The sequence below is a fragment of the Aotus nancymaae genome, unplaced genomic scaffold (assembly GCF_030222135.1).
Source record: "Aotus nancymaae isolate 86718 unplaced genomic scaffold, 86718_ANA_hifiasm-v0.15.2.pri h1tg000007l, whole genome shotgun sequence".
NCBI classification, from domain to species: Eukaryota; Metazoa; Chordata; class Mammalia; order Primates; family Aotidae; genus Aotus; species Aotus nancymaae.
Genome location: NW_026988418.1, coordinates 47,562,213 through 47,587,675, shown reverse-complemented (window position 1 = coordinate 47,587,675; position 25,463 = coordinate 47,562,213). Strand labels below are relative to the sequence as shown.

At 45.3% G+C, this 25,463-nt stretch overlaps 1 long non-coding RNA gene across 1 annotated transcript in view; it reads left to right on the top strand.

Moving 5' to 3' along the window:
• Positions 1 to 24,505, top strand: part of LOC105710465 (uncharacterized) — a 36,980-nt gene extending 12,475 nt beyond the window's left edge. Inside the window, exons 3-4 of the long non-coding RNA XR_001105796.2 lie at positions 8,478 to 8,627; positions 24,120 to 24,505. This is a non-coding gene — a long non-coding RNA (uncharacterized LOC105710465). The remainder of the gene's footprint in view (positions 1 to 8,477; positions 8,628 to 24,119) is intronic.
• The last annotated feature ends 958 nt before the right edge of the window (positions 24,506 to 25,463 follow it).

The following is a 25,463-nucleotide window of genomic DNA, read 5'->3' as shown; positions in this document are numbered from 1 at the left end:
TTCACCTGGCCCTTCCCTTATAATAATAGTGAACACTTTAATGTTGCTTAATTTGTCAGGGACTGTTCCAACTGCTGTCCCCCTCTCCCTTTCTCCGTGTGTACCTATTTATTATTAAATCTCACAATAACCCTGGGGTAGGTGGTATTATTATCCCCCGTTGACAAAGAGTGAAGAAGAGGCACAAGACATATCCAAGGATCTACCAGCTAAAACCCCCTAATTTAGGATGTTAAAAATTCCTAAGCCATGAGAAAAGATGCTATCACTAAAGATGATACAGTAAGAAAGTGGCAGAGCCATGATCTGAACTCAAAGGCATTGGCTCAGAATCCATGCCTTAACCAGTAATCACATCCGCAGCCACCTGTGTGTACATTTGTTTCTTGAGTTGTTTTTATTTTTTAATTTGTGTGTTTGTTTTATTATTTTCTACTGTATATCTTTAAGGTATACGACATGATGTTTTGATATACATGTGCATAGTGAAATGATTATTACAGACAGGTATGCAAATTAACATATTCCTCACCTTCCCCACCTTCTCTAGTTACCCCGTTTTTAGTAAGAGCACCTAGAATCTAGTCTCTTAGCAACTTTTCAACATACAACACAGTATTATTAACTATAGTCCTCCCACCGTATGTTGGATTTTTAGATTTATCCTTCCCACATAACTTTGTACCTTTTGACAAACTCCCCATTTCTTCCCCCTACCCCACCTTGGTAACCACTGTTCTACTCTGTTTCTGTGTATTAGACTTTTTGTTAGACTCCACATACAAGTGAGATCGTGCGGTATTTTTCTTTCCGTATCTGGCTTACTTCTTAGCGTAAAGTACTCCAGATTCATTCATGTCGCAAATGGCAGTATCTCCTTTTTAAAGGCTGAATAGTATTCCATTGTAGGTACATTGTAGTATATATATCACAACTTATTTATCCATTCATCCATCAATGGGCACTCAGGTTGCTTCCACATCTCGGCTATTGTGAATAGTGCTGTGTTTACTGAGATGTTTCCCATTTATCTTTATTCCACGTGCCTTCAGTGCTGCTTCTGCCTGCAGAGACTCCCTCCAGTCGCCGTGCTTTGCCTCCGGTAGGCTGGCTGAGGACAGAGAACAGACAGCACACACAACCACTGTTAGAGCATGGGTAAATCCCGGAGTGATTTTATAGCATGCAGCCATTTCACATCCAGCAGACAGGCATTGGGCTTTGCACCATGCATTTCATGTTGTTTCCTCCTCTCTTCTGGGGAGAGATGAAGGAGATCTTTTGCAAGAAGCATATTCTCTTCGGGGTGTCATCACTGCTGAAAACAGTGGACAGAGGTTAGCAAGACTGTTCCTATTGTTACAATGAGGGGCCTGAGGCTTGGAGGACTGCTGACTGACTTGCTCAGGATCGGGCAGTTTGGTTACTCTGTCTTCTTGTTTTTGTTTTGTTTTTTACTGGACTCTGCAGACATGTAAACTGACTGATTCCAAACTGCTTTTCTTTCTTCTGCACCACACTGTGTCCATGTGGTTCTGGGATGGGCATGCGCCAGGTGGCTACCCTTGGAGAGTCCTTTCTGGTCTCAGAGCTGGCATAAGAATGAAGCAGCCTTACAAGTGTGAGTCCCAGGTGCCAGGGTCTTGAAAGAGTTGCACAACTTTCTGGCAGCCCCAGTAAGCCCCGAAACAAAGCTGGAGACCCAAGTGGACTTTGTGGGCATCCCGGTAGCAACAGCATTCACCACATAAAACAATGAAGCCACGAAGACTCAGGAAGCCACCCAGAGAAGCAGCTTTGGCTGGACAATGTTTCCGAGCAAGAGAGAGAAAACAGTCACAAAAGAAAGTGGGTTTTCACGATGAGCAAAGCTTCTTCCAGGCAAAGTCAGTCTCAAAAGCGTCCTTTCCTCCACACAAGGTGCTGCAGGCCTGTGAGTGCTCTCCGACTCCGCAGCCTGGAGCAGTGGGCCTTGGAGGAGGTTGGGAGCGGGGAGTTTAAGACACAGATTCAGGCTTGTCTCAGCTCTGCCATTTCCTAACTCTGTGACAGGGGTGTCCGGTCTTTTGGCTTCCCTAGCCCACCTTGGAAGAAGAAGAATTATTTAGGGCCACACATAAAACATACTAATGATAGCTGATGAGCTAAAAAAAAATCACAAAAATACCTCATAATGTCTTAAAGTTTATGAATTTGTGTTGGGCTGCATTCAAAGCCGTCCTGGGCTGCTGGTTAGACAAGCTTGCTCTGGGGCAGACTTTGTTATCTTTCAGCCTCTGTTTCATCATCTATAAAATGGAAACAGTTGGATCTAGGTCACAGGACTGTTGTAATAATTAAATGAGACCATGTTTGCATAGAGCATAAGAGCCGTGCAAAGTGCTTGATACATAGTAAGCATTTAATAGATAGTAGCTGCTTTTTAGAGTTCATAATGCTCCCTGCCAGATTCTTCCTTCTGCTCAGCACTGGACCAGTGGCTCCCTCTGAGATGCTCTGCCCCAGGCAGTCCCAAGTCTTGCACCCGCTACAGTCAGGACCCGCTGCTTAAAGGTTGGCTCTCCAGAGACGGCCCCTGACCGCCTGACGCAGAGCAGCTGCCATCCTTCCACCTCATTCTGCATGTTTCTCGGTGCCTCTCGCTATGGGAAGCTGTGCTGTAGATTACTGTGTTTATTTGTTTATTGTCTCTCACCTTCTCCTAAAACAGCAGTCAGCAATCTTTTTGGCACCATTGACTGGTTTTGTGGCAGACAATTTTTCTACGGACCCAGTTGTGGTGCGGAGGGGATAGTTTTGGGATGATTCAAGTAAATTACACTTATTGTGCACTTTATTTCTATTATTATTACATTATAAATATAATGTAATAATTATACAACTCACCATAATGTAGAAAAAGTGGGAGCCCTGAGCTTGTTTTCTTGTAACTAGATGGTTCCATCTGGGGTTGTTAGGAGACAGCATCAGATCATCAGGCATTAGATTCTCATAGGAGCCACACCTAGATCCCTCGCATGTGCAGTTCACAACAGGGTTTGTGCTCCTATGAGAGTCTAACCCTGCTGACAATCTGACAGGAGGTGGAGCTCAGCGGGTAACACAGGTGATGAGGAGCAGCTGTAAATACAGATGAAGCTTTCCTGGCTCACCCACCACTCACCTCCTGTTGCGTGGCCTGGTTCCTAATGGGCCATGACCAGCGATGGTCCGTGGCCTGGGGGTCACAGACCCCTGCACTAGAACATTAGCCCCATGATGATAGCAACTGTGTTGTGTTCACTACTGGATCCTTGGTGACTAAGGCAAGTGTCTGGCCTAGGGGAGGTACCAAGTAAATTGTTCTCGAATATATGTGAATACATGGCGTCCCTCCTGTATAGATTGTGAGTCCTTACAACGGCACAGCATAAAACGGTTCATCAGTTACAGAAGCTCTTGCAGATCTGGGAAAGCCTTGGGCTTCAGAGCCACCAGCATAGTGGTAAGATGGCTTGACTCACCCAGGCACTGACCTGTGCTCTAGTGAGCCCTACAGCCCTGAAGTGGAAAGCAATCACTGCATCGGGCTGGAGGGGATCTGAAATGGCTCAGCAGTTTTCTTTGCCAGGAAGTTATAGCCTGGAGTGACTACACGCAGGCGCTCCCCGTGCTGTGTGCTTCCCTGACTTTGCCTCTCCACCCTCCCTCCAGGATTCCTTATTAGGTAATGCCACTTTCTCAAGGACAAAAAAACACGTCTTAAAACAAACCTGTGACAGTGGATAGTTTACAGCTTTTAAACTTGGAAATTGCTATTATTATTATTATTATTATTTGAGATGGAATTGCACTCTGTCACCCAGGCTGAAGTGCAGTGGAGCAATCTCGGCTCACTGCAACCATCAGCCTCCCGAGTATCTGGAACTACAGGTGCCCACCACCACACACAGCTAATTTTTTAAATATATATTTTTAGTAGAGATGGGGGTTTCACTATGTTGGACAGGCTGGTCTTGAACTCCTGACCTAAAGTGATCCACGCGCCTTGGCCTCTCAAAGTGCCGGGATTACAGGTGTGAGCCACCACGTCAAGTCTTGGAAATTATTTTTTAACAGCACCACATAGCTTATCTCATGATTTTCAATAAGAAAAAGCAAAAGTGAGATTTGCTCCTGGCCCTCCCTGGCTGCCATCGTGGAGCTGCAGCAGCCTGCCCTCACGTCACAGCCCCATGGATGGCACCTGGTAGATGGAGATGGGGCAGCTCCACGGACCAACAGCTGCCTCTTTACTGCTACTGCCTGGCAAAGACCAGAGTAACTGAGGGTCAGTAAGCACTAAACATGCTGGCACTGCCCTGCCAAAGCTCCTGGACTCACACACTCTGTTAACATCCAGATCAAGGGTGAATAAAACACAGAGTTTGAATCGAGCTATACCATAAGCACCTGAGAGCCACCAGTGGAGATGGATTTACAGGCACTTCTAAAGGGCATGGAGTTTCTCCAAAATGTGAGACTTGGATATTGCAAGTACTTTCAGAGTTTGCAATAGGCAAATGTGTGGCTTCACAAAGCCCTCACAGATCAGAGAAACTGAACAAGAGGTAAAAATGTATAAAATAACAAATAGCAGAAAGGAAAGAAAGCATGTTCCAGGACCTCTAGCATGGCCCAGCAGTTGCCATAATTCAAGTTGGAATTTTGTTTCTCTATATCTACCATGAGCAGTGAAATCAGCAAGGCAAGTCGAGCTGCCTTTGGTCCTCGGCTTTCAATTATTATCTATGCTGTAGGAATCACAGGCAGCAGTGCCGTGTCATTTCCATGTTAATATATGTGATATGTAAAAGGTAACTCTGGCAGTAACTCTGTTGGAAAAGGTTCATGAAGGGATGCCATCACTAAGAGCTATAAAACCTGAATCATGGAACTGGGCATAGGGAGAACCACAGTTGTCATGATGGGGCAGGCCTGTGAATGTGCAGTAAAAGTGTTTTCCCTTAGTCATCCCACATAAAATCACACGTCTGTGGTCTCACTAGACAAACCAGGCTGTATTTCCCAGGCGATATTCAGGTCTTTGACTATGTATGTATGGTTTCTTCTTTTTCTTTTATTCTATTTTTTTTTCTCCCCAACTTGGAGTGTTTCCTTGACAAACACAGCGCTTATCGAAGCAAACCTCTATTTGGGGTTTCCTGGGCAGGGTTGTGCCCCAGAAGGAGTGGCCTCTGTCCAGGCACTTATACCCTCCCATGCACAAATATAGCTCCCATTGTGGACAAGTAAGATACTGACAATCTCTTGTCCTACCCGTCTCCCGGGAGCTTGGATAACTCGACCCATCCACCAGATGCTGGTCAAACAGATGGGCAGGCAGAAAACAGGATGCCTGGCACGCAGATCTAAGAGTACACATAAGAGCTGCGTGTTAACTTTTACCCGCAAACCAACTCCAGATGTTAGGTGTTGGGAGGCTTCCCTGGCCCTTCACCCTCAGTTCAATTCTCTGCCCATCTAGGAAATGACTGCTTCCCATTCTGTGCTCCCATGGAGACTAATACTTAAATCTACCATAGCACCTGCATCATTTCGTACTTTTCTTTTTATATCTGAAGGCCCCTTGAGGATCCACTGGAGACGCTGAGCCTGGCACAGTGCTGGGAACATAGTAGACACTGAATAAATGTTTGTTGAATGAATAAACCTTCATGTTTTTGTCTGAGGACGTTTCTCCAGAGGATGGCAGGGAGTTTTGCACAGGAACGGCCTCTGCCTTATCAAAAAAATGCAGAGAACTGCATGATGGATCTGAACATGAAACATGGCCACACGGGTAAGAAGCTTGACATGACAGCTTGGGTCAGGAATCCTTACAAAAATTACCTTATCCAATCCCAAAGGCCAGGATACCTTGAGTAGCTGGGATTCAGCTCAGCCAGAACAGTGGAACGTGCTTTCTTCTCTTGCAGGGTCCTTCATGGAGTCCTTGGAGACAGGAACTTCATCCCTGGTCTCAGCTGGTTTAGAGCAAGTTCCCATTTGACAGTGACTTAAGGTCTCTTAGGACCCAAATCATGTTCAGTTTATAACCTCTTGGTGATGTGGTGTGGAAACACACACAGCTCATGTGCTGCAGATGTCCTGCCTCTTGGGATTTCCTTAGTAGAGGAATGTGTGGTGATGGCAGCAAAGAAAGGAGCAACATTCCAGAAGAAAGCCCAGGCACTCTGGGGTGTGAGTAACTACTGGGCTCTTTTTGTTATCAGACATCTTGGTGCATCAGAACCAGGACCTGTAAAGGGTGACACCTCGTTAGCTCCAAGAGCCTGGTGGGAGCAGGGTGTTCCCTGTGTGTGAAGTAAGTGTGTCTCCCGCTGAGAGGCGGCACTATGGAGAGGATGGAAAGGCCTTGCCCTGAGGCACGGACTGGAAGGTGAACCCGCGCTTCTCCACTGCTCTGAGACTTGGCTCTGGTCATTCCTCACTCCTGAGTTGCCTGCCAGGCAAGGGAGCTGCATGTGTTGGGGGAGAAATCCCATCATGATCAAGAGCCAGGCCCAGGCCTTCCCTGTAGAGGGTTTATAGCCTGCAGAGCTTAAGGAATTCCTCCCTAGCAGCAAGTCAACGGCACCCCCTTTACCTGGGATTTTGGCAGCATGGATGCAGATTTTATTTCATTGCAATCAAAAGAGGCATTCAGACTGCAGGGCCCTCTCCTCACTGGCAGCATCCTCCCAGGCCTGGTGAGAGCGCTCCCCACAGACCCTCAGGGCAGGCCACACTGCCTGCCAGATGAAGGAGAGGAAGATGGATGGACCACCTCGGGCAAGCCTGCTCTGTGGGAACACAAAGCCCAGCATCTGCTCGGGGCAGAATTCCCAGGGTGCCCCATGAGAAAGACGTCAGAGCCCTTGGTGTGCAGTCAGGGGAAGCTGATGGGTTGGGCGGCCACTGCCAGTCAGGGAACACGGTATGTTCCTTCACAGTACAGTGAGTCCATCTGGGCAGGGGCCCTCCACGGCCAGCCTCTCTGGGAATGTGCCTTTGACATTTGGAAGGCCAAGAGCCATCATCGTTCATTCAGATGCCCCCTGTGAGGCCTAGGAGGCTGGTCCATTGTTCCGACCTCCCCGTTCCCTCCGTCCTCCCACCCGCAGCCTGGGATGCGCCTCTCCTCCTGCTCCCACCTGTCAGTTGTGCAAGGCAGACCTCTTAGAAGTCTCTCTTGGAACTGAACAGAAGGAGATAGGTATGTTTTAATAGGGATGTAGGCATTTGGTGTGTTTACTGATGTTTCCTGGTCAATCTCTTGTTAAAGGCTGAGCCTTTCTGTGTCTTAGAAAGGGAGAAACGTGTGGATATACGCATTGCTGAGAGAGCAGGCAGAAAGCTGCTGCCAGACCATGCGTTTCATCCTTATCATCGGAAAGCATCTTCTAAGCACCTTATGGCCCATCACGCCAAATAAAGACGAAGACTTGAGTGGGAGGCAGCTGAACTTGAAGGGAGGAGGTGTAGATTCCTATCCCTGCTCTGCTTCTAAGCAGCTCTGTGCCTTTTCACCCAGCATGGCTTCCCTTGCTCCAATCCCACAGTGCTATCCAGATACAGCCCTTGCCCTCTGCATTCCCCAGCCCCTGCCCACGGTAGACATGGCTAATCAATCATGCTCCCATGGTGCCTTAGAGCATGGCCTCAGAGACATTAACACAGAGCTCCCGACAGCCACTGCTCACTGATTTGAAGGGCCCTCAAGATGAAACCTATTTGCTATCACTTCCCTAAAGGAATTTATCACCTGGGAAGGAAATTCTATACCAAAAACAGTCCGGTCACTGAAAAACAAAAGGTTACAAACCACGAAAGCAATAAGCCCACCTGAACAATCTGGACTGGCTGGGTAAGTCATACTTTGGCAAAGACAGATAGCCTTGCTTAATCATTTTACTTAGACAGATCCAAGGTTAGAGAAAGTGAAACACACCCTAAATCAGAAATGCCCTTTCTTTCACACGTGGAGTTCTGCGAGGGAAGGTACCTTATTCCTGCTCCCTTCACTTCCTAGATGAGGAGAGGGAGGCCTCAGCGGTGTGACTTCCCAGGACCCTTAGTTTGGTGGTGACCTTGTCAAACAAGAACCCAGGCTTTTTGGTCCCCAGCCCAGTGCTCCTTCCACCCGCTGATACCCATTGTCTTGCTAGGCAAGGGAAAAAACTCCACACTGCTATTTAAAGCACAGGCAATTAATGGTTTTCAATAGTGTTTGTGATGAAAATTAATGAACCACGAACCACAGGCCCCTCATTGAGACCATAAAAACAAATGCCCAAACACCGCGTGATTGAACAAAGGAGTCAGAGTTCCTTTATGTTATTGTAACTCCACCACTCCCTTTGGTCATCTGGGGAGTCACCTAACCTGTTTTCAAACCTTGGTTTTCTTGCCCGTACAATGGGCACCAATAGTGCTGTCTGCACTTGCCTCACCAGGACACAGAAGCCAAAAGCAAATGACATGGAACTTCCAGATCCAGATTAACAGCAGTCACCATGAGCGGCGTGACATGATGTCCACGATCAGGTCGTCAGCTGCAGTTCCGGGATCACCAGCAACATTTAACAAATGCCAGGATATGTGGGGTAAGTGCACCACGGCTCAGAAGATTCCAACTCTGAGGATCATGCGGGCTTCAGAAGTGGTTTTTATTTAGATGGGAGTGTCAGGAGGAACTTAGAAAGACCTTCCATCAAAGAAGGATTTCTCCAGATCAGCAGGACACCCAAGGGGTCTCCTGCCTCTTTTTGCTTCAGATGTCTGGAGGAGGGTTCTGACAAGAGGCTGAGGCCCGGGAACAAAGTGCTGCATGCATGCCTAATGACTGTTAACCAGGGAGCAGCTGAGAGCGATAAGGATCAGCATGTAACAGATCAGCACACAGAGAGTAACCCAAACACTTCTACTCTGGGTGGCATTTATCAGGGCACCTCACTGGGTGTTCTTGACATCAGGAACCTGGCTTTGTAACTGCATGCCCACCACACTAAGGCCTTTGCCATAAGGAGTGGCAGTGTATTCACACAGCATATCTTTCTAGGACATGAATTAAACATGTGTTCCTCCCAGGTCTGGCAGTTTGCCACAGTCCTGCAGAGGGCTGAAATGGCTTTGTTCTTTTGCTTCAGTTGAGGCAGGTGAGCGCAGAAGGGAAAAAAGGCTCCTCAGTCCACCACTAGGTGGCGCAAGAGCTCTACGGATGAGCCTGGCTGGTCCAATGTCCTCTCAGGGAAATTCTGCAAAGGAATTTGAAGCTTCCAAGGATTTCAAAACAGAATAGAGCCTTAGAGGTCATCTAGTCCAGCCCTAACATTTTAAGGCCTGGAAAGTAGAGCTCAGAGAGATGAAAGATCTTGCCTGGCGTAAACAACTGGTTAAGTGCAAAACTCTAGTACTCTAGCCAGGACTAGAAACCAGTCTCCTCCTTACAATCAATCTCATTCCATCAAGCCACCATTTCCCCCTCTTCAGACATGTTTGTCTTGGACTGCAACTGAAGCAGGAGTTGGCTTTGGTGTTGAGAATTAAATGCAGAAAAGGGGTGAAGTTGCCAGGACTGCTTTCCCGCAGTGTGGACAGGGCCTCTCAGATGACCCACAGGCGTGGGCTACGAGGTGCAGAGAATCCTCCTGCGGCCCTGCCCATCTGGGCTTAGTCTCTGGGGATGCTGTTGTCCTGCCCTGAGATATACTTGGTCAGATCATGAGGGTCAAAAAGGATGGAGTCTAGCTAGGAAACCTTGATTCCAGCTCCACTCTGCCTACCACTGGCCAAATGCAAGTTGCTCATGTCCCTAAGTCTTGGTTCCTTGGTTTACTAAAGCAAGACGCAAAGAGAGAGTGAACCCCACCATCAAGTTTCCAGCCAAAGGCCATGGGGATCCAGAAAGTGAATCTGCAGTTATTTTTGTTTTATTTCATTTTTCTATATTTGTTATTATTTTATATATGTCCTACCATGTTCCATAAAGGAACTAAGTACAACCAAATGCTACAGAAATTTCATAGAGACCAAGAAATGTCTGAGGATAAGGACGACTCTTTCAACAAAATCTATCTAAAAATATTTATTGGATTCCAAGTTTCTTGTTATAGACAAGTCTACTTTATCGGACACTCCATCAACCAGAAATCACATTTATCCAGCACGTCTGCACATTTTCTGCCAAGTAGTAATTATCATATTTATAATAAATAAGGCATTTGCACTAGTGGAGAGGTTAGGAGTACAGAATCTGCCCTGGTTTAAGCTTTTTCTCTGCCAGTTCTGAGCCACGTTATGTTGAGCACTCGGGTACCCTCACTGATCTCCACACTTTTCATCCTAACACAAATATATTTTGATTCCAAATTATCTCTTAGTGATAAATAATGCCACATAGTTCCCCAATCTTGCTTTCTAAATATATTTTCCCATAGAAGAAACCAGGGCTCCTTTGAATAAGGACTAAAACAAGAAATATCCAAAATGAGCCTGGAGACTGTGGTGGTACCAGAAAGCAAGGAAGTACCCCAAAAAGGATGATGGAATCTCAGACGAGCATGAAAACTCACCTGAAAGAGCTTCCAGTGGCCAGAACTGGAACAATTTAAGCAGCAAAATAAATAACCATAGTATTGGATTATAATTTATAGAATAAAATTAATATCTATGAATCAATAATTATATCAATAAATAATAGAAGAAAATAGGAGAGAAAAGACTAAATCTTCCTTTCTAAAGAATTACAATTAATAAATAAGGAATGAGAAACGTAAAATCACCTTTAGAATACCATAAGCAAGATCCACAGATGGATGCTAATTTTAGTGGGCAGGCGTTTGAAGGCAGAGAGAATATTTGAATAGCCTCAGAGTATCTCCCCTAAGACACTTACTAATTGCAAAGGGAAAAGGTCATGACTTTACAGTGGGAAAGCCAGCAGACACCACCTTAACCAACGGCTCAGGGTCATCATCACCCTAATAAGACATATTGCCACCATGTACCCCTGCCATCATGAGCTGAGAGGAGTGCGTCACTTTCATGGCATTCCTGCCAAAAATATATGATCTCAATCTAATCATGAGAAAACATCAGACAAACCCAATCTGAGAGACATCCTACAAAAATACCCGAACAGTACTCTTCAAAAGCATCAGTGTCATGAAGGAGTAGGAAAGATGAGGCTGTCACAGATTGGAGGAGACAGAAAATATGACAGAAAAATGCAGTGTGGGATCCCGGATTAGACCTTGGGGCACAAAAAGACATTAGTTTTCCTGGAAGAGAGGATAGGAAAAGAACACGATCATGGAGTCAGCCAAGATGTGGACCCTTCAGCCTCTGGCAGGAGGGAGCCCAGGTCAGCCAGCATCTGTTACCCCCCATGCTATTTGAATAATACCACTTTGAACATACGCCACAATGGGAAAGAAGTTGAACAGCACCAAGGTTGAGAACCAGACTCCAGAGAACCATCTACTCCCCCTCCTGCTTCCATCCTGCAGATTGGCAGAGGGCCAAGAGTAGCCCTGGAAATCAGTGACTCCAACCAGGCTAGGGCTGGTGTTCTGGGCATAGCCCATACATATCTTGTGGGCTCCAAATTGGACCTAATCTCATTTTTCAGAGATGGCTTAAAACTTACTAAAACATACAAGATAATAGGGAAAACACTAGAATAAAACATACTGAAGTTTAACTTTCACTGTCAGCTGTGTAATCTTGGGCAACTTACTTAACCTCTCTGATCTTTGGTTTCCTTACCCATAAGATGGGGAATAATAATGGCACCTCATAGAGATGTTGGTTGGAAGGATCAAAAAAGGCACAATAAAGGCTCAATTAACAAATTGTTTGCCTCTTTTTTCTATTTTTTTCTTTCCTTTTTTTTTTTTTTTTTTGAAACGGAGTCTCGCTCTTGTTGCCCTGGGTGGAGTGCAATGGCACAATCTCGCTCTTTAACAAGAGCGAGACGCCACCTCCTGGGTTCAAGCGATTCTCCTGCCTCAGTCTCCTGAGTAGCTGGGACCACAGGCATGCACCACCATGCCCAATCAATTCTTTGTATTTTGGTAGAGACGGGGTCCCTCCATGCTGGTCAGGCTGGTCTCGAACTCCCAACCTCAGGTGATCTGCCCACCTCAGCCTCCCAAAGTACTGGGACCACAGGCGTTAGCCACTGCACTCAGCCCCTCTTTCTACATTAGTATCTGTGATGGTGTTGGCAAATTAATAGCAGGCTACCCTGGAGGCATTAGGCTTCTGTTTAAGTTAAGAGCACAGTCTCATTGGGTGGAGTTGCTCAGTCTGATTGAGGAGCATCACTAACAATGCCGCAAGTGGTCAATCCATACAGAAAATAAATAATAAACATTAAAAGCAAAACACTGATTTAAGGAAAAACTCAAACCCAAACAGATCAGAAGCCACAACTTAGATAAGTCTTGGGGGTGAAACAGAGCAAGCAGAATAAAGATAGGGCAAGGCATATGCCTGTTGCTTCTATGTGGTATTTATTCTCCCAGCTTCCTCAGCAGTGAGCTACAGTTATGCATCATGACGCCACACCCAGCAGAGAGACTACGTCTCCTAGCTTCCCTTGCGTATAGTTCCCGTAGGCTAAATTCAGGCCAATGAAATGTAAGTGGATGTTGTTGAGTGGGACCTCCAGGAAGGCTCTTTGAAGAGGGAAAAATAGTTGAGATACGATCTTTATCTCTTCCTCCTCCTCCTTTTTTTTTCTTCCTATCTGTAAGGCGGGTTTAATGACTGGAGTTATCGTAGCCGTATTTGAGAGATGAGGCTGGCTCGAGGATGGAAACCGTATACTAAAAGAGAGAGACAGAAGAACTTGAGCTCCTGATGACAGTGCAGCACTGCCAGACCTGCGCCATCTACCTCCACACTATACGCTTATTACACATTTTTTTCAGTCTGTTATTAGCAGCCAATAGAAATTCCTAACTGATACAGGAGAGTGAAAAGATATAACAGAGTAAATTTTGATGGCTGACGCTGATCATCACAGTGTAAATCTGTTTATCATGAACGGAAAAATTCCTATGCATAAGGAAGAAAGAAACCTTGGAGGTAAGAATGGACTGAAAACATACACACACACACACACACATATACACACATACACACACACGTTCGCGCGCACACCATGGCTCATTTGCAAAGATAAGGGATATCAGGCTATACGGGAAAAAACAAGTGCTATTGACTGAGCCAATCGATCAGTAGCTTCAAAGCATGTTATGAGTATTTGCATTGATCCTCAACTGTGGATTCAACATCTATCCCCAAATTTAGCAACTTCTTTTGCAAATGAGAGAATAACTATAGCCACTCGGAAACTGTATTATCTTGTCTAGCAGAAACCTCAACAGAAGTCGGTTATTGGGAACAATCTTTTTGTGTGTGGCCCTGATACTTATAAAGAAAACATCATCACTTTTTCTTTGCAGTAAGCAATTTTCTTAAAACTCCCCTGTGCTAGTCATCTGCTTCCTCTTGGAAAAACAAAGTCACATTTTATAAAAGCCTTACAGCATATTTAGACATTTCATCAAAGTAATAGACAACCAGCTCATGCTGGGCTGGGAGAACACTGGATTGTGTTTTTTGCCCAGGTGGGAATCTCCCTGGGTAGACTATAGAACATCACTGGTTAGGGTTTCAAGGTCAGAAGTGCCAGATTCTCATAAAAGTCTGACTTTGTTTTTCATCATGTGTGTGTGCTATACAGAATGAGAGGATACCAGGCCTGATGCTAGGTAAGAAGGGATTCTGCAACTGGCTCTGGGGTTAATTCACTTGTTCATCTGTCCCCTCATTCATCCATTCACCCAATCACCCACCAAAAACACCAACGGAGAACACTCTATGAGACAGGCACAGAGTTTATTGATGAATAAGACTCAGCAACTGGCCTTGAGAAATTCCTGTTCTAGAAATACAAACAAGGATCTAACTATTCAACAAGTGCAGTTGAGCCTGTGAGACTTCACTTCGTTTTTCAGCACAAGCATAAATTGGTGAGCTAGTGAGGTTGAAAAGTAGGAAGTTAACCAGCAAATAATACTATAATCCCAGCACTTTGGGAGGCTAAGCTGGGAGAATCACTTGAGCCAGGAGTTCAAGACCAGCCTGGGCAACATAGTGAGACAAAAAAATACAACAATTAGTCAGGTGTGGTGATGCATGCCTATGGTCCCAGCTACTCAGGAGACTGAGGTGGGAGGATCACTTGAACCCAAGAGTTCCAGACTGTAGTGAGCTATGATCTTACCACTGTATTCCAGCCTAGATGACAGAGCAAAAACCCTGTCTCTAAAAAATAAAATAGGCCGGGTGCAGTGGCTCACTCTTGTAATCCTAGCACTTTGGGTGGCCGAGGCAGGTGGATCATGAGGTCAGGAGTTCAAGATCAGCCTGACCAAGATGGTTAAACCCCATCTCTACTAAAAATACAAACAATTAATTGGACGTGGTGGCAGGCACCTGTAATCCCAGCTACTCGGGAGGCTGAGGCAGAGAATTGCTTGAACCTGGGAGGTGGAGGTTGCAATGAGCCGAGATCCCCCACTGCACTCCAGCCTGGGCAACAGAGTGAGACTCCATCTGAAAAAATATATATAAATAAAATAAAATAGACAATTACAAGCCTGGGAGGTCAAGGCTGCTGCAGTGAACTATGACTGTGCCACTGCACTCCAACTTGCGTGACAGAATGAGAACTGTCTCAAAAGGAAAAAAGCAAATAAAAGTATATCTTAATTTTCCCCAGGTATTAAGAAGAAGAATTCTAGGTTCTCATTTATTGGAATAATAGCTTTGTGCCAGGCACCTGATATGCATGATCTCAGTTCCTCTTTCTCCTGAGATGGGAATTTGTATTGGTTAGAATGCATTAAGACTCAAGAATCTGAACACTCAGCCGACAGTGGCCTAAATCATAGAGTCATTTAATCTTCTCCCCTAACAAAGAGGTGAGCAGTTCCAGGGCAGTTTAGCAGCCAGGACACGGGCTGGGCGTCTCTGCATTCTCTTGGCTTTGTCTTCCTGGTGACATGGTTATGGCAGCCACAAATATCACTTTCTCACTTAACACCCTCCAAGGCGGGAGAGAGAAAAATAAGAGAAAGAGGAATCTCCTCTTATGCCTGTGATTATGGAGAAAATGATTTCCCCAGGGCCCCCAGCAGATGTCCACTTTCATCCGGGTGGCATGGCCGCCCCTAGCTGCAAGGGAGAAGACTCCTGGAGGAGTGTGTGTCTGCTGCATTCAAGGCAAGGAAGAGGCTTTGAGTACAGCGCTGGGTAGCAACCACTGCTTCCCGCCGCAGTTATATTGTTATCTTCCGTTTACAGACAAGGGGGCTGAGACGTGGAGAGGTTCTGTTTCTATTTGCCCAAGTCACATACTTGAAAATGGCAGATTTAGGATTAACATTCAGGAAAGTCTGACTTGAGCCCAGATTCAATCCACTGTACAAGGCTATAACAGCTTTCCCATTAATTGTACTTCCCTGCTCTTTCCATTAACCTTAGATTGAGGTCCCAATGTTGTAAATTCTTTCTATAAGGCAAAGAGGCACGTGCTGTGTCTCCACAGCATAGTGAGGTAACTGAAGCAACCATTGAAATAATAAAACCCTTAGGAAGGGAGTGATTTAGCACAGCAATAATAGAAGGATGAGTGTGGGCCAGGTGATGCAGTGAAATAGTAAGTTCATCACAGTCACTAGAAAACCACCATTCGGGTGAGGCCGGGAGATGCATGTCTGCTGTTCAGCAGCACTTTTGCCATAGAAATGAAGGTGAAGGCGAAGGGCATGTCTCAGCCACCCAACAAACCTGTTTAACACATAGTGGACCTTGAGCACAGTACAATTGTAGTGATTTCTCTTTGTGATTATTAATGCTGCTTTCATTGGAAAACGTATTTTAATTTCTGACAGGGTATGCCAGGACTCAAACACGCCTTGTGTCACAGTGATTCAAGGACTGCTTCTAGCAAGTGGATGAGGGAAGAGAGGGCAGGGGAAATAGTTTATTAACTCTCTACATCTGCCAAGCCCTAGGGAGAAGCCAGACTTCAGGCATAACAGGGAAGAGTTATGCCTCAGGGGGCCCAAATTCATGGGTATGGGCAGAGGGGTCCACACTCCCGGCGAATCGTCTGTCTAGAAGGTGGCAGAAGTGTGAGGCTGTCCCAGGAGTTGCAGTATTTGAGCCAGACAGATCAGTGGATGAAGAGGCAAGCTCAAATAAATGCCAGCCACGCCATCCATCTGGTAAAGAAATGCCAGCCTTGCCCTCTCTGGTCCCATCTGACTCACCTTCACTGTGGCTCTGGAGCTCCAGCTGCTGGGACAGCCTAGTGCTTCTGACACTCTGGCTGCTGAGACTGTAGGGAGATGTGGTGGGCAGAATAATGGCCCCCAAAGATGTCCATGTCCTAACCCCGGGATCCAGTGAATATGTTACCTTACATGACAAAAGGGGCTTTACTGATGTGATTAAGGATTTTAAGATACAGAAATTGTCCAGGTGGGTGCAATGTAATCACAGGGGTCTTTATAAAGGCAAAAGGGAGGCAGGAAGGTCAGAGAGAGGTTTGAAGATGCAACACTACTGACTTTGAAGATGGAGGAAGGTGCCATGAGCCAAAGAATGTAGGTGGTGTCCAGGCGCTGGAAAAGTCAAGGGAATGAGTGTCTCTTAGAGCCTCCAGAATGGACGAAACCCTGCCAACAACCTCGATTTAGCCAAATAAGACCCATTTTGGACATCTGACCTCCAGAACTGTGAGAGAATAAATGTGCTTTGTTTTAAACCACTCAGTGTACAGAATTTTGCTACAGCAGCATGGGAAACTAATTCAAAGGGCCGAGGAGGATGCAGGCACCCCGCTGGATGCCCACAGACAAGGCTGAGATGGTCAGGGGATGGGCACACAGGGAGCGAGGTGTGGGGGTGGGGGTCTGGGTCCGAGGACACAGCCCCAGCTGCCCTGTGCCCTCCCACATCCCCCTGTGCTGCAGGCTAGAGTTGCAAACGCTCCTCATTTCCCAGATGCCTTCCAAAGGCACATGGACTAATCACCCACCAGCAGTCTCTGTGCTAGAAATACACTACGTAACTTGTTTCAGGGCTAAAGGGCTGATGGCTGGTTCTTGATTTCAAAGTTCCTGCCCATGTTGTGCGCCATACTATATTGTTCCGAAGTGCTTTCCTTGCTCTAGTTTTAAATGATCCGGCTGATGGGACTGCTCTCTCTCTCTCACTTCCCTGGGAGGCTTGGTTCATTACATCCATCAGCACTTCCCCATTTCTCCCCAGCAGGAGATTTTAAAAAGCATCAATTCAAATGGCAGCCGCCTCCCCTCCAGCGGAGCATTGGCATCCAAGCTCCGTTCTCTTCCCCTCCTTGTTCCCTGGCAGTGGAGACATCCCAGGCAGTCCCTCACACTGGGAGGTGTGTTGCTGGTTAGAGAAACCTGTGTGCCCCTGGGCTTTACAAGGAGTGCATTCCTTTGCAATGGTTGTTCCCTGATTGGGAAGATAATCACTTTCAGAGCCTATGGAGAAAGTGAAAGAAAAAAAAAAAAAAAAAGACCCAGAGTGAATAAAACCTGCTTTCAGCCTCAACTCGGGAGGTTTCCTTCTTTTACCTGAGTTGACTTTGATCACAGGACACTGCGTGGCCACCTGACTTGCATTAGAAAGAAACCTCATCCTGTAATCCCAGCACTTTGGGAGGCCGAGGCAGGTGGATCACGAGGTTAAGAGATTGAGACCATCCTGGTCAACATGGTGAAACCCCGTTTCTACTAAAAATAAAAAAAAATTAGCTGGGCATGGTGGTGCGTGCCTGTAATCCCAGATACTCAGGAGACTGAGGCAGGAGAATTGCCTGAACCCAGGAGGCGGAGGTTGCGGTGAGCCAAGATCGTGCCATTGCACTCCAGCCTGGGTAACAAGAGCGAAACTCCATCTCAAAAAAAAAAAAAAAGAAAGAAAGAAACTTCATTAGGAATCACCTGTACCGAGTCAGAGGACCTGGCTTGAGCTTCAGGCATAAACTGCCCTGTTGTGGGCACCCAAATAAGAATGAGGGGAGGTATATTTAATCTTTTGCAAGAGCATTTTGCTCTCCAAATAGCTGTCTGGAAATCAGACCGTGCTTCATTGTTAAGCATCCAGAACACGTTATTAATTGAATGTAGAGACAGCATTAGGCAGGATTAGCTCTGCAGACAATCAGCAGCATTCAAGGCTCAGAGCACTGAAAACAAAAATTCCAAATAATTATACTTAATCGTTCCAAATATCAATGGAAGGGATTAATACAGCTGCTTTTTGAAAGATTTTATTTTTGCTTGTTATTTAGCCAGAGCTATGGATGATAGGAACTTTTATGCAAGTGCAAGCCTGCAAGAATCTGTAGGCCAAATGTGGATGAAGTCAATGAGGACAACACACAGATGAGTAACTGTAGCAACCAACGGCATATTATACTGATGGAAAAAAATCATAAACAAGCTGGGCACAGAGGTTCACACGTGTAATCCAGTGTTTTGGGAGGCCAAGGCAGGAAGATTGCTTGAGGCCAGGGGTTCAAGACCAGCCTTGGCAACATAGCAAGACCCTATCCCTACAAAATTATTATTTTTTAATTAACTGGGCACAGTGGTGTGAACCTGTGGTCCTAGCTACTCAGGAGGCTGAAGTGGGAAGATCGCTTGAGCCCAGGAGTTCAAAACTGCAGTGAGCTATGATTTTACCAATGTACTCCAGCCTGGGTGACAGAGCAAAAACACTGTCTCTAAAAATAAAATAAAATAGACAATTAAGATTACATTAACAACCACACAAAAAAAGTATGTGCCCTTTGGAAGTATCCAGTGAAAGGATGGAAAAATGGCATGCATGTTGTCATTCTCCCCTGTGACTGCAGTAGACATCATGAATGAATCACCATGCTTTTCCTGGTAGACCAAAATGTTGCAATAAAATCCTTCTTTGCACTGTGCTGTAGCTGGCTGTTATCAGTGGACAGGGTTTGGCATGCAAGATAAAACTCTGGTCTGCAAATTAGAGTCATCCATTAGCAATTTCATTCAAAATCACTTCATGATCTGAGGATCTGGCTCACAAGGATGCCTGCATGTCTAAGGCAATGTGCTAGGTACTGGAAGAAAAGGAATACAATGGATGTTTTGTCGAGCTAAGTGGAACAAATGTCTAAGTTGGGGTAATCTTATCAGGAAAAATAATATTTGAGTTGGACCTAAAAGGAGAAGAGGGAGTACAGACCTTCAGGAAATGGGCAAGATCATGAGAAACAGCCAATAGAATGAACGTACAGGCTTCTGCCTGTAATCCCAGAACTTTGGGAGGCTGAGATAGGTGGATCACTTGAGGTCAGGAGTTTAAGACCAGCCTACCCAACATGGTGAAACTCTGTCGCTACTAAAAATACAAAAAAATTAGCTGGGTGTGGTGGCACATACCTGCAATCCCAGCTACTTGGGAGGCTGATGCAGGAGAATCGCTTGAACCCAGGAGGCAGAGGTTGCAGTGAACCCAGATCGTGCCACTGCACTCCAGCTTGGGCAACAGAGCAAGACTCTGTCTCAAAAACACAAACAACAACAACAACAACAAAACCCCTACACTTCTGGGATATTCTGGGATACAAAAGGATGAGATGGGGCATGAGGCTAGAAAGGTAGGCTGAAGTCATTCTGTGAGGGGCCCTGAATGCTGTGCTGGGACTTTCCAGTGGCAAATGGAAAGCCAATGATTTGTTGTCGAAGAGTAACCTAACGCTATCCACGTTTTAGAATAGTAACTCTGTCAGCAGCGTGCAGGGGGGTTTGCACAAAGGGGCCTGGAGAAAGGAATTGAATATCTTAAAAGAAAGATGTAATTCCTTCATCTCCCTTCCTCCCTGCCGACACTGCAGAGCTTCATGGTCAGTTCACTTCTGAGCTGATAATCTTTAAATTGTTCCAGATGCCTTCTTCTGAGTTGTAAGATCCCTCCTCTGCTTCCATTTCCTAAAAGTCAGGGGATGTTGAGCCCTCCAGTGACCTGGGTCGCTCTAGACTGAGCACTCGGTGGCAAGCTCCCTGAGGGCAGGGACCAGGTCTTCTGTCATTCTAGTACCAGCCCGTGCCTGGCACACAGCGGGCACCCGCAGAAGTTTGTTGAACTAATAATTGCAGGGTTTCCTCTTTTTATTAAATGCACCCCTGCTGCATGTTCTGCCCCAGTTGGGCAGAGCTCAATATTTTCCAAGCAGAAAAACCTTCTCCAGGCTCCTTTCTCTAATCCCTCTCCAGTAGAACAGAAAGGCTCCCCTCTTCCATTCCCACAAAACACAGCTCACACTCGCCCCTTTTAAGAAGTCTGTGCTGATGACAGGCAGACCATGTAAGAGCCATGTACTCTTACATGTCAGAGCACAGGCTTCATGAACCTACGGGGTCTGGGCCTACTGTGCACTCATTATAATGCCACTGTCTTAGAGGAAAGGTTTGCTGCCGAATTTTCCCCTAAAAGCTCTGTTAGCTCAGACTCATGAAATGTCCTAGCTGGAAGCAAATGGATGGTAGAGAAAACTGAAGCCCTCTGTTACCCAACTTGTGAGCAGCAGAGTCAGAACTAATACTGGGTCTCCTGAACCTGAGTGCTCTCCACCCGCTACAAAAACTCACAGCTGCCCATTCTATTCATTGAGTGCATGATCTGTGAACTTTTAGGAAACAGTTGAATTAAGGGAGGTAACAACTCTGTATAGATTACTGACTTTCAAAGAAGTAACAATTTTCACAGAAAATCAGTTTTACACTACAATGGCATGGAACATGAATGTTAGGGAATGGTGGTTCTTCAGAAGGCATTTGTCCATCTCATGGTGTTTACATAAAGCCCAGTTGATGTCACTGTATCTGGCAAATGGAATTAAGACAGGTTACTACTGGACCAGCACAGTTAGTAGACAGAACTGACTGAAGTGACAGCTATCAAACCTACCACAGGGCTGGCCCACACGTAAGTCTCAAAACTGGTCATTTTGTTGTCGTTATTGTTGTTAGTATTTACAGATGCTGCAGCTGAAGCCTAAGATGTTACCAATTCATCCCCTAAAAAATCCCAGAGAAACTGTGGGAAGAGCTGGACCAATGGTTTTAGGAAACAGCTACCATTCATTAAGTTCCAGCTCAAAGCCAGGGACAGTGCCTGAAACTTCTGAATGTCATTTATTCCTCTCGAAACCAACAAGGCACATGTTGTCCCTCAGGTGGACTTCCTGATGCTGCTAGTACCTCAGAGCCTGGTTGTCAGTTACATGCTAGTGTTGCAAAATTGTATCTTGTGTTCATTTATTCAACTTTGTATTATGCGCACTGTTTAAAAACATAAATTGTTTTCACTCACGGGTTTTCTTTCTGTGAAAAGGGTTAATAACAGTTCCTATTTAATAGTGCAGTCATAAGGATTACATGAGTTCGTGCATGTAAAACACTCAGAACAGTGCCTTCCACGGCCATCCGCTCGTTTCTTTATAAATTGCAGTTACTGTGATGAAGATGATTGATATTGCTTTGGCTCATTTTTCCTTCCCGTCAGCATACTCTTCAGCCCTGAGACTCATAAGACAAATGTTACATGTTTGCTTCCTTTTCCAAATGAAGCTATTTTTTTAATAATAAAAGCAATGCATGAAAAGCAGAAAATAGGGACTAGCAATAAATAATATTAAACATGATTAATACCTTGAATAGATTATTTTATTTTATTAGATTAATAGAACTTATTTTTTAGAGCAGTTTTAGCTTCACAGCAAAATTAAAGCAGAAGGTATAGAGAATTCTCATATACCCCCTGCACCACACATGCACAGCCCCCCCATTGTCAACATCCCCCTAGAATGGCACATGTGCTGCAATCAGTGAACCTACATTGAGACATCATTATTGCCCAAAGTCTATAGTCTACATTGCAGTTCACCCTTGGTGCTGTACATTCTATAGACAGATTATTTTAGATTCTTTTTGTATACTTATATGCAAACACACACACACACACACACACACACACACAACCATGTGTTCCCAAAACACATTTTAAGAATTTAACCCAAGAAGCAGTCATTCATTTAACCACCAATTCATTTATTCAAGAGAAATTATCGAAAATGTATGATGTGCCCGGCACTGCCGGGCTCGAATAAGTGGTGAGCAAGGCTGTGCTGCCTTCTCTGGGCTTAGGGGTCTCTTCACAGCTTGAAGTGTGTGACTTTGAGAATGTGCAGGATTTCCGGAGGAGAAACAAAGCTGGCTGGCTGGTGGCAGGACAGACCTGGAGGCTCCTTCACTGAACTGTTTTCCTCACGAGGCCACGAGGCCATTCTGCCCCGGCTCCTCTCCCTTCTGCACACACTCCGGCCTCAGCCCTCCCCTCCTGCCTGCACACACATTGGTCAAGGGGGTGGGCCACCCATGGCTCCAACGACTTTGCAAGAAGCTATTTAGATTGTGTGAAAACAAATATCTTAACTTTTTAAGGAAACATGATTTTTTTTTTCAGGGAAAAGCTGATAAATACTCACTGATTAAATATGAGAAAAGCATTATTTATGGTCGACAATTTGAATCAGACTTAATCCATCTGGTGGCCAAGACCAGCACTCCTACTCAGCAATGCTCAGGGAACAATTGGGGCACTTTGAGCCACAAGGACTGCCGGCAAGCTCTGCCCAGATTGCTGGGGAAGGAGTAGTGGGTGTGTATTATTTATGTTCCCCTTTCAAAACAAACCCATCAAAAGAACAAAGCCTCCCTTCTGCTGGCAGCGGCGGCAGCTCTGACATATGGCGCTCCCTGGTTCTTGCTGCCGAGGAGTGGGCGTCGGGGCTGCGCGAAGGTACTGCCTGCAGCCATCTGCTGAGCGCCAGCTCTTTCCACTCCGAGCTGCATTCTAATTGTGAAACAGGGCCACGGGAAGGAGGTGGGGAGGGTGCTGGGATACAAGACACAGTTCTGTGACAGAGGAAATGTGCCCGTCCAGATTGTCATTTCTTACGCACGTGGTCCAAGTCCGTTCCCTGGGAGGAGTGTGAGATCTTGTGTGTGAGAAAAAAAGAGGTGAAGGGCAGAGGTATGGAGCGAAGGGGAAAGAGAGACACTAAAGGGAAGCTATTTATAGGTCCTGACCACAGTTTAAATGATATCTTGATATTTCTAGTCTCTCTCTCAGATGCTTGTGAAAATAGTCACAATGAAAGTACCCACAGTGAGTGATAGTTATTTGGGTCACAGAATGAATGTTTAGTAAAATGTGATGTGATCATAATCCTTTTTTACTCGGGGGTTTCTAAATGGAGGACAGGGAGAATCCACGCAGGGCTTGTAGCATTAGTTTGGCTACAAGTAAACTTTGCTCTGTGTCCCTGTAATCTGACAAAAAGGGTAGGAGGCAGTGGCAGAAGTCACAGCACTGAGCTGGGGTGTGTGTGTGTGATGCCTTGAAGCAATTAAACATACCATGTGTGATTCTTCGTGTCACGCGCTGCCTGCTGTTATCCACAGAGGACTTGCCCACGTCTAGGCACCCTGCCGCAGGAAAGACGCAAGCACACACAGACACACATTTATAAAACCAACTGGAAACACGAATCCGTTCTTGGGGAGAATGAAATCCTCCGAAGACTGTTGCTCTGACTTGAGCAGTGGGATTGATGACATTAAGCTACTATTAACTGGGTTATGTCAGGGTTCCCTTCTGCTTTGTTTGTCTTTCTCACAGAGACCCAGAAATCACACTGGCATTACTGAAGCCATCACCTCACACCTGGGAGAGTCACAAGACCAGCCATTTTCTTCTTGCCTCCCGGCATGCCTGGAGACCAAAGCCTTTCAAGGGTTGCTAATCCCTCAGCAAAGGCAGAACAGGAGGAGATGGCATTTCTCTAAGCTAAGGGTTTTTTCCCCCCAGACTTAGAGGGAAAAAAATAGAAAAAAAATTGAGAAAACTATGAACACTTTTATTTTCTAAGGGCATTTCTCTTTTAGGGTAAAAATAATATAATGCTCCCTGGCCTCTGTGTCTACCATCAAGAGATGATGGCCTCACCTCTACCACCTTCCCCGATGAACCCCTAAGGACGGCCGAGAGTTTGCTGGACCTTGTGTGTGCCATTGTGGTAAGGGGAGGTCTGGGTGGCTTTGAAATGTGCCCTGTTTCTGCTATTTACGTAGGGAAGCACACTGAGTTGTCTTTCTCCCTAGCCAGTGAATAAAATCTGAAAGTATAAAATTTAACTTGTAAGACTGAGAAGTATGAAAGCTGATATTTGTATATCCCAGCAAGCATTACCTAACACTACATCAAGGCTGATTTCCAGAGACGGTCAGTATCTAAAAGGATGCTCTACTCTGGCCACAGAAAAGCAGTTTTAATATCGAGTCATTTTAAAGAAGTCTTCATGAGAAAATGAGGTGTGCTCAGTTCCCAGAACCTCAGAGCTGGGAAACAGCAACTCCTTAGAGTAGGGGTTGCCAAAGTTTTTCTGTCAAGGAATTGACATTTTAGGCTTTGTGGGTGGAGGCAAAATTGAGCAACTATTCTCACTGAAAGGCCTTTTTTACATTTTACAATTTAAGTTTAAAATGCAAAAACTATAATTAGCTCTCAGGCTGTACAAAACTTGCGGCAGTCTGGATTTGAGCAGCACGTGGATATTCCAAGTCCCTCTGTAGCGTCCTCATAGGTGGCTGTCTGTACTTAGCTTACATTCCTCTAAGCCACAGGAAACTCACCACCTCCCAAGGTCACTGAATCTGTTTTAAAGGAGGCTAAAACACTTTTTTATATTGAACTAGAATTTGCCTACTGCATCTTATAACTGAATAATTACTTTAAGAAAAGATTTAAATTATTTTAAGAATTGATTTAAATTTCTAGAAACAGTTTTTGTTGGAAATTATTCTCTATTACCTATTCTCCTGCCTAGTAGCCATGTTGTAAAGTGGTCTTAGTGTGTTTGAGTCATTAGGAAAATAAATTACGGTATTGTGCTGTAATGCAAAGAAACCCTCGAGACCACGGGGGTTTACAAATCTATTTGCCTTTATACTAAATGTCTCCACACTGCCCTGCTCCATGAATTCTTGTTTCTTTTTTTCAGTTTTTCTACCTAATTACTTATTACAGGGATGCTATCCGTGTCTCTTCTTATTGCTGTGTGTGTGCCTACTGAAACAGTGCACCTCCTAATTAAATGTTTCTCATCTTCCCTGGTCTAAAAGTAGCTCTCCATGAGAAAAGACCCCAGGAGCCCCGGGGCCTTTGGTATTTGACTTGAGAACTTTCATCAATAAAGTATTTAAACCACTTGGAGGCTCACTCTCTCTGTC